General features: G+C 49.4%; 1 long non-coding RNA gene across 1 annotated transcript; it reads left to right on the forward strand.

The window, feature by feature from the left end:
- The first annotated feature begins 9,253 nt into the window (after positions 1-9,253).
- Positions 9,254-11,970, forward strand: LOC119388227 (uncharacterized). Its single transcript, XR_005182654.2, has 4 exons — positions 9,254-9,507; positions 10,084-10,484; positions 10,787-10,867; positions 11,320-11,970. It is a non-coding gene; the product is annotated as an uncharacterized LOC119388227 (long non-coding RNA).
- Positions 11,971-13,096: the final 1,126 nt, after the last annotated feature.

Raw genomic sequence — 13,096 nt, forward strand, 5'->3', positions numbered from 1 at the left:
GCAAAGAGCTGTGGGCAGATACCCTCTGCCACGGGCCTCCCAAAGTCCACCAGGCCCTTTCTTTGGCCAAGATTGCCCTGGGAACCATGGGCTAGGGGTTCGTCTCACACACTGTGTACTTATTACAGCAAAGCTGTAAATGACTAAGGGTTTCAGTGTGCAGCAGAAAACCCATAGTGCACTCAAGAGAGCAGTGTAAGAGCTAATGTGTATTGAAGCACTGGAGCCCTCTGTGGAGTGTTGGAAGAAACTTATGCATTAGAGTGGAAAAAATTTTGTTACCGGTGCTCGTGTTTGAACCCGGACCGCCACGCATTGAAGACAAAGGCAAGTGTCTTCACCACTAGGCTACACCCACGCTTGCAAAATGTGAGCATATCTGAACCGCATGAAAGCCTTGTCTTTTGCGTATGAGGAAAGATGGAGGGAATGTCAACGGCGCATGCGGTTGCCTCGGGGCAACAGGAAACAATTAGAAGCACCCTTATCCTTAGGTGTCTGGTAGTCACGCTCACACATCACTGGCAATAAATCTTCCTACCACCTCGGCGTTAGTGTGCCTTAGTTTATTCCTTGGGTTAACCTTGTTTTTCATCGCGCTGCCCAAGTGGATCGCAGAGGCCAGGCGTGGTTGAGATCAGCTCCGCTCAGGTACCGCAACGATCCCACCTCGCAAGATAACAGTCTGCTCTTTCAATGAACTTTAATTATCATGACAGTTAACTGGCCCTTAAATAAACTTATGCTCTGATATCATATGTATCCATTATAACTCTAAACTTGATTTGACATAAGATTGCTTATATTGCTGTCACTTGTCCCTTTTAAGATTCCAAGGGCTGATGTATCGGCCGCCCGAAACGCACCACGAAAGCGCGGACAATTTAGAGTAGGTCCTCTTAGTGCGCCAGCCAACGCCGGTTGTGGTCCAAAGGCTGAGTCAGAGCCAAGAGTATCACACAAACATCCACACTTGGCTGGTACAATATAACTTAGATGGTGTTTAAACACACAGGAACAAAAACATCACGCGTTACAAATGCAATCTCATGCATTACACGCTATTCAAGAACAGTTAAAGTCCTGAATATTCACCAAGCGTATCCAGTCCACAATTCTTCGAATGTAACTTGAATGCTCCTCTTCCATGGAAACACTCACGCAAACTCCAGCGCCGATCGTCGTTCCCTTCCGTCGTCGGTCCCGAATGTTTCTCTTCCAGGAAACACTCACGCAAACTTTTCACTGCTTGCACGGCATCATCACCTGATTCTTCCAGATCGACGACTGACATACCGCACTACATCATAAAACACGTCTTTTTCGCTCGACGGAACCACACTCAACATAAATTCTTCACCATCTCCGGACCGACTCCTCACTGGTCGTCGCTGCTCGCTCATATCTCATCGCTACCGGGTACCAGTAGCTTCGGGTGTTTTCTTTATCGTGCATGGTGCCACGTAGCCCAAAGCTAGGGAAAGGACGAGACATTTTTCTCGTCCAGGGGCGTAGCCAAGGGGGGGGGGTTGGGGGGGTTCAAACCCCCCCCCCCGAAATTTTTCAGTTTTGCTTGCGTATATAGGCACGCACACATACAAACGCACGCATGAACATACATAAAGTATGGTTGAACCCCCCCCCCCCCCCCCGAAAAAAATTTCTGGCTACGCCCCTGTTCTCGTCGGTTCCACTCGCGGTGGCGTCACTCGGGGTCGCATCATGTTTTCTTTCTTGATGGTTCCAGACTTTGCCGGGGTTTTATCCGAGACTTCTGTTCGACGGTGGCCGTTTCGGTGGCGGGGAAGAGGCGCGCCGACGCGGCGTCTTTGACGCTTGCTTTTTTCTCGTTGCGCGCGCTCTGTGGGATTTTGTGTCGTCGTTTTAAATCCGCGACGCTCGCTCAAATAAGCGCTCGTTCGTGACAATTGCCCTGTCCCAAGCCGACCTTAACATTGGCGTAAGCTTGGTATTTGTAAGATGGCTTTCCCAGATTTGTGTTGCGGTGAAGCATGGCCTCCGAGATTGTGGTCGAGGTGATTGCATCAAACGTGGCGTTCTATCCAAACAGTATTGAAATCAGGTGTTCCAATTAGTAGCCCAGCGGTGTTGATGATGATGAAATGATGATGAAATGAAATGGCCCTCCGCCCGTTCGCAGGCCTCCTGGACTGCCGACAGCTGGACCAGGCTGGACTGAGAGCTCGCGGCTTTTAAGAGCCCTCTCCCAGTCCTCTTCTGTGCTGAACTTTGCGCTAAGTAACGCCGGGCACTGCCAGAGCATATGAGCGAGTGTGTTGATAGGATTCACATCGAACAACAATAATGATGATCTCGACATCGCTTTTTTGTGACGCTCATTGCGGTCTCGAATGGCATTTGTGGTCGAATGTCACGTTACGACGTGCACAAACGTTGATGAAGAGAAATGTACACATCCTTTAGCTGTTGAATTTGTTTGTCCTCGGGAATTTTTTTATGCCACGGCGCAGGCACGTAACCAGGAATTTTTTTCGGGGGGGGGGGGGGGGCAAGGCCTAATTATTCGAAAGAAAGTCTTTTCATGGCAAAAAGAAAAAAAAAAGTTGTCCGAGAACATAAAGGCTGGACGAATTTCGGGGGGGGGGGAGACCCCCCCCCCCTTGCCTACGTGCCTGCCACGGCGTGTATGTATAACCAACTGTCCCACACAAGAGCTTTTCCGATGTGCGTCAGCCCCTTATTTCGACGCATCTAACGCTGAAGAGAACCCATGCACCATGCGCCGAAATAAGTCGATCTGAATACGTGCGATAAGGTTTTGTATACGTACAATTCAGTGCCAATACCACCTCAAGTGTCAACGTGTGAAGGCAACGCAAATTAATGAAAGCGGGTTTGCGACGTAGTACGATCGATGCGAGCTCATATGATATATACACTCGATCGCTGTCGCTTTAGGGGGACACGTATAACTTTCGTCAGATTTCACGTCATGTCGGGCAGCGATTGTGGAATGCGCTGCGTTATGGTAAGCATTTAATCATCGTCCACGCTAGCAGTGCGACAGTGGTCTTTGCCGGCGCGGATCACCATGCGCCGGCATCAGGGGCGTAGGCAGAAATTTTTTTCGGGGGGGGGGGGCACCTCCTTGATCTGTAGTGGGGACGAGCAGGCAGATGTGGTCGAGTGTCATTTTCTGCTCTGTATGCTATGGCAAAAAAAAATTTCGGGGGGGGGGGGGGGGCACGGGCCCGGTGTGCCCTAACGTGGCTACGCCCCTGGCCGGCATGATTTCTTCGCGGACGGCCTGCGAATCGCGCATCACATATTTCCAATCAAGCAATGCGGAAAAGACCGACTGTACGTGTTCGCGCGGCGCAGTTCTTTTGCTTTGTTGACGTGTACTTGCGATGATTCACATTTTCATGTATTGTGCTGTTTCTAATGGCGTCGGGGTTTCTTAGGACGTTCACCTTGTTCTGTCCACTCTCAACCGTTAAGGTGTCGTTGCCTTTCGCACTTTTTCGTCCACGCGCTGTTTCGTGTTGAAGTTATCTCGTTTAGAATCATTGCTCTGGATCGAAAGTCTGTGACAGAGCCTTTAAATCGAGAATGGTGACCAAGACTACTTGGTCTTTTTGCAATATTCACCGTCGTATACAAAGGATGCGAAGCGAGCCAGGGCCTGCGTCCGCCTCGCTATCCAACTGCAAAAAAAAAGGCAATAAAGAAGAGGTAAACAGTACACCACCGTGATGACGAGAGGTCCAAAACGAGACATTCCCACAGAAAGAGCCACAACGCGTGGAGCGGCTGTAACCTGTACAAACGAACACAGATGGGCGCGCGCGCCTCGCTGTCTAGAACGCATCAAGAACACAAAATGCCACGAAAAACTGGACGCGCAAGCTGCACTAATAGGTTAGTAATGAGTACAGCAGCCGCCAAGTCGCGCCGTCGCTTAATCAGACGGCGCGACTTGGCGGGTGCGCTGTGTGCCTTCGTGGCCTTGTGTGTTCACGATGCGTTCTAGACAGCGAGGCGCGCGCGTCCATCTGTTTTCGTTTGTACATGCAGGTTACAGCCGCTCCACGCGTTGTGGCTCTTTCTGTGGGAATGTCCTGTTTCGGACCTCTCGTCATCACGGTGGTGCACTGATTCCCTTTTCTTTATTGCTTTTTTTCTGCAGTTGGATAGCGAGGCGGGTGCAGGCCTTGCTTGGCTCGCTTCGGTATTGCAGAAAGACCAAGTAGTCTTGGTCACCATTCTCGATTTAAAGGAATCCTGTCGCAGGCTTTCGATCAAGAACAATGTTCCTAATGTTTTCTAAAAAAAATAATACAAACTGTTAGAACTGTGGGAAAAATAAAATAACCATCGAGAACTTTGTCGGTCGGTTTCGCAGTCGATTTTTACTGCATTTAGAGCGCACGTATTTAGCGAAAATGGTCCAGTGGATTGATGACATTATTCTTTTCCAATAAAAATGATTATGCAACCCCGTGAGTATTTTTGACACTTTGTCACGATATGAATTCAGAAAAAAAAACATAACATCACCTGCACATACGATAAATGTCCCAATAAACAAAGTAATGCAGAAGTTTACTAATTGGGATGAGTTAATTTTAATGGTCTTTGTCATTTTACCATAAATGTTTAAACTTGAAACTAAGTTTTTACAAAGAGAACATTTTTAATTTCCTTAATTTACTTTGGTTAAAGTCAAATGCGTTTCCTAGCATTCTGCGCAAAAAACATCGCGTTGTTTGGCCATCTAATACGGTACAAGGCGTCAAGTGTGCATGTGACCGATTCAGCGCCTCTCCACCGATAATGCGCTGAAAATCGGCCGCCAGGTCGTTCCACTGACCTAGTGGAGATCAGTGGGTCGTTCAGAAATAAATATACCCGCAGACGTAGTCGAAAAGGAGGAAGAGACGGAAAAAGGAAGAAATGCGCCGCCAGGTTGCATGATGTGGCAAGCTTTGTCTTTCGGTCCACCGCTCACCAAACTTGAGCAGACGACCTGTACGCGTCGGCAAGCGCTCGCGCTAACGTGCGTTCATGTTTCGTCAGAGCCGCTTCGATGAAGGGCGAACTCCGCTTGAGTTACAAACGTTGCTCAGACGACGGATGAGATATAAGGAATGGATCAATGTATATAGCGAAAGCCAGATAGCGACGCGCAGATGCGCCAACAATTAGGGTCCATATCACTTAAACGAAAAGCTCTGCCGGCATCCCTTTCACATGCGCGCGTCTCTCTTCCCGAGATGCCGCGATACGAGAGGCGCCGCGCGGCGTTTAAACCTTTGTAAAGCCTGCGCGCACCTGCGCGTCCTTCGGTTTCGTCGTCTACTGCGGAGCGCACTATCTGCGGTTATAATTACCAGGTGCAGTGTCGCGTATCCTGCACGTAGCGGCTGCCTTTGATGCTTCTGTCGGCATACCCGTTTTTCTCGGGACAGAGAGCCGTGGTAGCAGTACGCGTATGTCTGCGACGCACAAGAGGGAAACGTTGGCGTGCAAGGTCAAGGGAATAAGTAAGAGGTAGAAGAGAGTGGAGAGTCCGCCGCCATAATCATCGAGATGCGCTAGCGTATGCACACCACCGCCGATCGCTTGTTTTGGTTACCTCTGACATCCCTCCGTAATGGAGAAACAAATGGACACGCCTGTCGGCACTTGGGAATTGAACCCTTTCTCCCACGTCGAATGCGGACGCGAGAGTGAGAGGGAGATAAAGGGATCTGTGGATGGAAGGAAGAAAAAGATGCTGGGATACAGCATCTCAGAGAAAGGAAGATGAGAGAAGTGTACACACACTCCTTTCTCTTTGTTGTTTTTTCAAATAAAAAGGCGTGACTGGGCGCAGCTTTCCATCATTCTTGCTCGCTCACGCTTTTTTGCAAACATCATGTCGATATTTTACGTCGGCACTTGTCGCGAACGCACACGCCGCTGACGTCTCTCGTCGATTTAGATTCAGGCAGCTTAGCGAAATCGTTGGACGGGGTACTTGAGCTGGCAAAGCTCCCCCCCTTCAGCTTTTCCATTCGTCAAACGCTCAGAGGAGGAAATAGAGCTCTGTGCCTCCCCACTCGTTGAGGAGGAGCTCCATGCAGCTTTAAAGACTATGAAGCGCAATCGTAGCCCCGGTTCCGACGGTTTGGCAGTCGAATTCTGTGTCAAATTTTGGAAGGTTCTCGGGAAGTCTTTCACCACTTTGGTGAATAGACTACTTCGTGAGGGGACTCTGTCAGAGACTCATGATCAATGGCAAGGACGTATCACTCTCTTTGCAAGGACGAGTCGAGACGCACCGACCTGCGAGCCTGGCGCCCCATCACACTACCGAACTGCGATTATAAGCTCATAGCCAAGTGCCTGTTGGTAAGGCTCACTCCAGTACTCAGTACTGTTTTGGGACCATACCAGGCATGCTGCGTTCAAGGTAGATCATGTCAGCTTCACGGTTTCGCGATTAGGGACCTGATCGAGTGGGTGAATGCACGGAACATTCCGGGCATTCTGTGTTCATTCGACCAGGAAAAGGCATTCGGTATAATCAGTCACAAGTACCTCTTCCAAGTACTAAGCGAGGCAGGTTTTAGCGACAGGTTCGTGAGCATGATTCGAGCTTTGTACTCGCGTCCTAAATCTGCTGTCATCATACAGGATCGCGTCTCGGAGTGTTTTGACGTGTGCCGCGGAGTTCGTCAGGGAGACCCGCTCTCGCCTGCGCTCTACGTGCTTGCGTTTGAACCACTGCTGCAGAGGCTTTCCTGTGACAGCCGGCTTGCCAAGTTCCCCCTTCCACCGGGTGCCCCTCCAGTCACGCTGTTTGCTTATGCAGACGACTTGTCTATTGCCGTCCAGGACGAGGCAGCAGTCTGCACCGTCTTGGATGTGTTGGACAGTTACTGCAGGGCGAGCGGCACCATAGGGTTAACAGGTCGAAAAGTGCAGTAATGTACTTAAACTCAGCTCCACGCAGTGCGCAACCAGTACACGGCTTACCCGGCCGTGAAGGCTCGGTTGCGTATCTTAGGTTTCCACTTCGAACCGGGGGGCCTGACTCCTGAAAACTGGCGGCTAGCTCAAGAGAAGCTGGAGGCCAGAATTCGGGAGCTCAGACCCCTCTCATGTCCGCTGACTGCAAGAGTAACGATCGTCTGATCGTTACTCTTTTCGTTCCTCACTTACGTAGCTTGTGTTATGCCGGTCGAGAATCGAACCAAGAAAAGCTTGGAACAGATTCTTTTTCGTTACCTATGGAGCGGTTCATGTATTTTCGTGGGGCGGCCGGTTATTAAACTGCCCAGGGACAAGGGAGGACTCGGAATTCCCGACCTGGGCATCATGGCCAGCGCGCTCCACGTCAGATGGACTCGCGTGTCTTTAGATTCAGACATGACACTCACTCGAAGCTTCGCATCGTATTTGCTTAGTACGCGGTTACGGCAGTTCTCGGCGAGTGCGCTTTCTCACTGTGTGCCTCGCGCGGGAACTCCGTCTTCTTTTTACGCGGACGCGGCAAATGCTTTGTTCCAACTTCAGCGCGTCAATCCCGAGTACGATGTAGCTTCGGTGCAGCTCCAAGAGGTAGTCGATATACTAACCCCGGAGCTCATGACATGTCCCGGCACAAGCCGAGCTGGAAGCTCATCACTGCCAGCTTTCTCGACGCCAAGCGTGCTACTTTTATGTACCGCCTGGCACGGGGGTGTCTGCCTATCATGTACAGACCCTTCACGACCAACAACCGGAGAGGTGTTTGTCCTTTTTGTCAACAACGAGAGGACACGGTTCACATATTCTCCTATGGAGCAGTGCGCTATTCCAGCAGCCCTGCTCCAAAGAGTAGCCGATCTGTTTACGGTCCCGGGAATTCCATATCTCACGACCAGGTTTTTGCACCCCTTGCCTTCATACGCGGTCAACCAGTTCGTGCTCCTTCTCGTCGTATTCACGGGGAGGTTGCCAGGCCTCCACGAAGTACTTGCAAAAGTACGGAAGGAAGTCTGGTTCGCTCTCTTCCGCGAGCGGTATCGCCTAGGCATGAAGGAGTTTCTCGAAGCCTGGCATCGACCAGCAGTGATCTTCAGTGAGTCAGGAGGGCAACTAACCATTAAGCTATAATGGCTCCCCTTCGAGCAACACGACTCGGCGAGTCGTCATTCGTCTGCATGATTTGTTTACGCGCGGCGCAGCTTCCTTAGGCCCGCACGCGCACCAGCACGGCGCGAGTAGAGTGTGGTGGTGGTGGTGGTAGTGGTTATTAAGGAAAGGAAAAAGGCACCTAATTTCTGTCTGCCTATAGGCGACACGGCGCAGTGCCTTGTAGGGGTGGGGGTAAGGAGGGAATAAAAGAATAGTAGGAAAATAGAGAGAAAAGTGATAGGAGCACATCCATCCAACGAAGAGAAAAGAGGACAAGAAAGATGGGGAAACGGTCACGGGAGTTCGGGGACGGCTCCGCGAAACACAGCTAGAGGCACGGTGCACAACATCGGCGAAGCGGCGAAGGCCCCGTCGATGAGCGGCGCACGGCATAGCGGGCGAGGAGTCCGTCACGGGGCGCCGATCAGCGAGAGGTACGAGGAGTAATCCAGGACATCGCGGCCGGCACGTCCGTTTTGCTTGAAATCCAGCGAGCGAATCCTAGAGCGTACTAGCGTACTAGCGCGAGTTGTTTTTCTTCTCATGGGCGCCTCCTGCGGGCGCGCCCCTCTGCCTCTCCCTTTTGCCCGCATTCCAGCGGCCATGCCCTCTCCCCAGCTCCCCTCGGCACGCTCCCGTTTCTCTTTCCCTCTCGCCCGCCTCCGAGCGCGCGCCTTCACTCACTCTCTCGAGTGACTCCTGACTTGTTTGTTCCATCCACTTGTTTGCATGCCGCGCATATTCTCTGGCCGCGCTAGCCGCGCCTTGCGCGCTGGTGCTGTCTTGGTTTTGTGTGCTCGCAACTTTCGTGCGCTCGCACTCCACGCCTCTCGCTGGCGGGAAACCAGCAGGCACTTTTTGGCTACGCTTGTCCTGTGAGCGCCGACCTTTTTCGACGCGCACGACGATAGCCATCTCGTCCGGGTAAGACGGGAACCTCGCCGGCTCACAGCCGCGCGTACCTATGGACTGGTTGCAGCTCCGTGCACAACAACCCCGGTTGTTGAGCAAAAGAGCAGTCCCCTTGCCTGGGTAAGGCAACGATTTTTCTCGTTGGCATGGGGCCTCGAGAAATGCCGCGTCTGCTCGGCGCTTCGCGCCGAGCGGTGGTACCCTTGTCCGGGTAGGACCGTTCGCCCAAACAAAATTTCCCGCCCTGGGACTCGGGGCGGGAGGCTTCCGGGACGTACGTACTGGATGATGAGGGGTCGATGAGTATTTGAGCTCCCGGACTAGATGCCTTCGGGTGTCGACTCTCCTTCCCTTCTGACAACGGTTTGCTGACGGAAGTTTACCCGGGCATCAATGTTGATGGACTGCCCATCATCGAAGATGGTCTGCCAGTCTACGTTACCTCAGGTACGTTCAAGTATTCCTCTTGAGATCATTGTACACAGCAGTGTGCGTATATAAGCTTATAAATCTTAGCGCTTAGATATACAGTGAAACCTCGGTGATACAAATCTCGCGGGGTCACCGAAAATATTCGTTTCGCCCGAAATTTGTATCACCAGAAAATATGGAAAATTGCCATGCGACAAAAGAAAGCTGGCGCGCGCACGTTTTCGTTCTTGTTTCCCAGGGCCGCCCCAACGTCACGAACAGCTGTGAATGATTGCCAGTGAAGTTTTTAGACATCAATGATCATACTTGCACTCGTAAATATACGGTCCGTGCGCGCGTGTGTAATTATGAACCAGGGGTGTGAGCCGTGCTTGTCGCTTCTTCCGCGACAGCGCGGGAGCACCTGTTCGTGCCTGTGCGGTGTCGTACGATCGTATCAAACGTCGTGGGGTGAAAATCGGTTCACAACATCCGTACTCCATTGCATTGCAGGCCAATAGGCCTTGCTGGGACCAAAGAAAAATTCGTATCACCCTGAAATTCGTACGAGCCGTGATCGTATCACCGAGGTTTACTGTTTTTCTGTTGCAGGGGGCGTGCCAATCCGCGTAGACGTGACCCATGTCACGGTGGGTGCTGCGTCGCATGGCTCTCCTGAGCGGCCAGAGGATGCTGCGCCCCATGACTCTCCCGAACCGCGGGCGGACGATCCTGCGCCACATGACCCTCCGGAACGTCGGCCGGAAGAGCCGAAGCGCGAGTCTTATATTTAATTGATTTGGTCAAAAAATATCAGACTGACATGAGAAATAGAAAAAAACGAAAAGGCAAATGTGGCAAATAATTTCGGATCAAATTAACTTGGAATTCGGCTGCAAAATTCTGCCCAATCAAATTGAGAATAAATGGAGTGCCCTAGAAAAAAAGTACCGTATGGTCAAACAGCACAACAACATTTCAGGAAACGACAAGAGGACCTGTGAATTTGAAGAGTAAGATATATATTTTGAAACTCTTTTCTTTCATGCATGGCCGTAGGATATAAACCTAGATCATGTTATTGCTCTCACGTTCTGTACATATATCTTAGTTCTATATATAATTTACAGTTTATATTATGCATGTTTGTTTCTTTTGTGGCGACTGCTTTGCAGGTGAGCGAATAGGACAGAATTAAACCAGATGCCAATGGGGTCATTGTTTGTGTTATCGAATGGTTATACTTTTTTTTTAAAGATGAAACGCAAGCACCATGTCAACCAGAAGTTGCCGTTGCTTTGTTTTGGGTTTTCAGACAGCTGGCCGAGGTCCTCGAGAGGCAGCATTTAATAAATCCTGTTTACGTCGCGGGGGCAGGATGTCGGCGAGTGCAGAGGTATGTTACAATTATTCTGTACATTCTTTCTTCAGGTAGGAGATTGTATTAAATGTTTCAGCAAGCACCAGGATGCTGGCCTACACAACTCTTTTTGGATTTGCGGAAGTTGACCATCTATAGCCTGTGTATGAGTTTTCCGTTGTACAGCAACGTTTGCATCGCATGCAATACTCCATTATTTGTCAGTTTTATATTTGAAATTGTATTGTTTCTACAGCATGGCTGACTGGATGCATTATGCATAGTCATATTTTAATATACATTTTAATTAGTTCGCACTATTTCGCTTTTAAATTATGAATGCTGACCTGCTATAGCCTTAGTTGACAGTGGCAGTATGCATGAATAAATGTCTTATCATTACGCTTGCATGTGTATTCAGCACAGAAGGCTTTTTTTTTTTCTTTTAAAAGGGTTCAAATTTGGCTTGCCTAATATTTTTCCACCAGTGCCCAGTCAGCTGCCCCAAGCCCCCGGACCTACTCAAAGCCCGCTGCCCAACACAAGCACGGCCATTGAGGACGCAGCGGAAGTGCGACTGGCAAGTCCTTTGCCACCAGTAAGTGCAGCCCTGGAAGCAGAAGAAACAGGGGAGCAGCAGGAGGAGCAACGGCAGGGGCGGCGGCGGCGGCGGCGGCGGCGGCGGCGGCGGCAGCAGCAGCAGCAGCAGCAGCAGCAGCAGCAGCAGCAGCAGCAGGGCCCTCCAGCCAAACGCAGTGGCAAGACCCGAACCGGGCATGAGGGTTTTTTAAACTATTTGAAAACAGCCGAAGAAAATCGGGAACGGCGCCACAACGAGCGCATGGAGGCGGAAGAGAGGCATCATCAGGAAAATCTTGCTGTTGCAAGGCGCTTGGCGAGTTCCCTTGCAGCAACAGCAACCTTTTCCTGATGATGACTAGTCTACTGGGCGTAGTTATATATTACCTGTAAAAAATATTTGTATTATTTGTAACCCTTTCATTTTCCTTGTGTTTTTGCTTTTGATTATTTCCTGTTGTATCGTGATTTCGTAGATTTGTTGGTAGTGTTATTTGTGAATTTGATTTGTGATTTATGATTGTTTGTACCTTTTTCAACCTCTAATAAACATCTGATAGTAGAAATCAGTGTTCTTTGCTTATTTCATAATGTCCTTTATGCTGCATGCTATGCCTTGGCTTAATGAAGTTGTAGCCCCTCCAAAATGTAACCTGTGCTGCAGTTTTGGCTACATTCACCTGTCTTGACTGAAAAAACATAGCCATGCCCGTTAAGAAACTTAATGAGCTGCCAAAGTTGCCGATATACATATATGTGTGTGCACCACACCGTACACATACATCAAGTGCAAAAAATTTTTATTGCAGTTATTGAGCATGCAAATAGGTTAGGTTACTCAGAAAGGACAATGGTTGATTTCGCTTTCGAAGAGAAGAGGATGCATTTTAAGTTTTCTTTGAACTAGTGTTGAAAAGTAAGTCAGCCCCTACTTGGCTTTAGCCACTTTTGGTCTCGCTTCCTGCATTCAAGCTAGATACATGAACCTATAGTTGGATATATTACATAATGCAGAGTGAACATGGTAATGTAGTGAGAACTGACCCACACCTCTTCTTTGCAGTACACTTTGTAGGTACTGTGTGGAAGGTTAACAATGGCAATGATTAATTTACGAAATACCAAAATGTATATAATTTTGCACATTTACACGTTGTATGCTAATCATTTTAAGGTGACAACTTGATGTGGGCTAGTTGGTTCATAATTAGAACAAAGAAAGTGACAGCGCGAATGAAACAAGGACGCCAGCGCTTGTCCCGTGGTCTTCGTTCCTTTGTCGTCCTTGTTTCATTCGCGCTGTTACTTTCTTTGTTCTCATTTTAAGGTGTGCCGTAGTTGGGGCTACAGAATAATTCTGACCCTGTGGGGTTCTTTAACATGCATGTAAGTGTATGTGCACAGAAACTTTTTTGGTATCTACAATCATTATGTTAAAAGTAGTCTGTATTGAGGATGAACTAAAACAGTATACATAACAAAATAAGCATAACATGGACAATTCAAAATAAGCTTGAGGAGGAACAAGAACATAAGTGAATGCACAGAGACCAAGTGCGAGTGTGCAGAAAAGGACACACATAATAGAATAACCCAGTTGTCTTTATGAACTTATTATTCGTGTATACAGGTACCCTAAGGGCGTTCTTGAGTATTACATAGGACATGAAGAAACACTGTGTTTAT

This window comes from Rhipicephalus sanguineus, chromosome 1 (assembly GCF_013339695.2).
Source record: "Rhipicephalus sanguineus isolate Rsan-2018 chromosome 1, BIME_Rsan_1.4, whole genome shotgun sequence".
Lineage (NCBI taxonomy): Eukaryota > Metazoa > Arthropoda > Arachnida > Ixodida > Ixodidae > Rhipicephalus > Rhipicephalus sanguineus.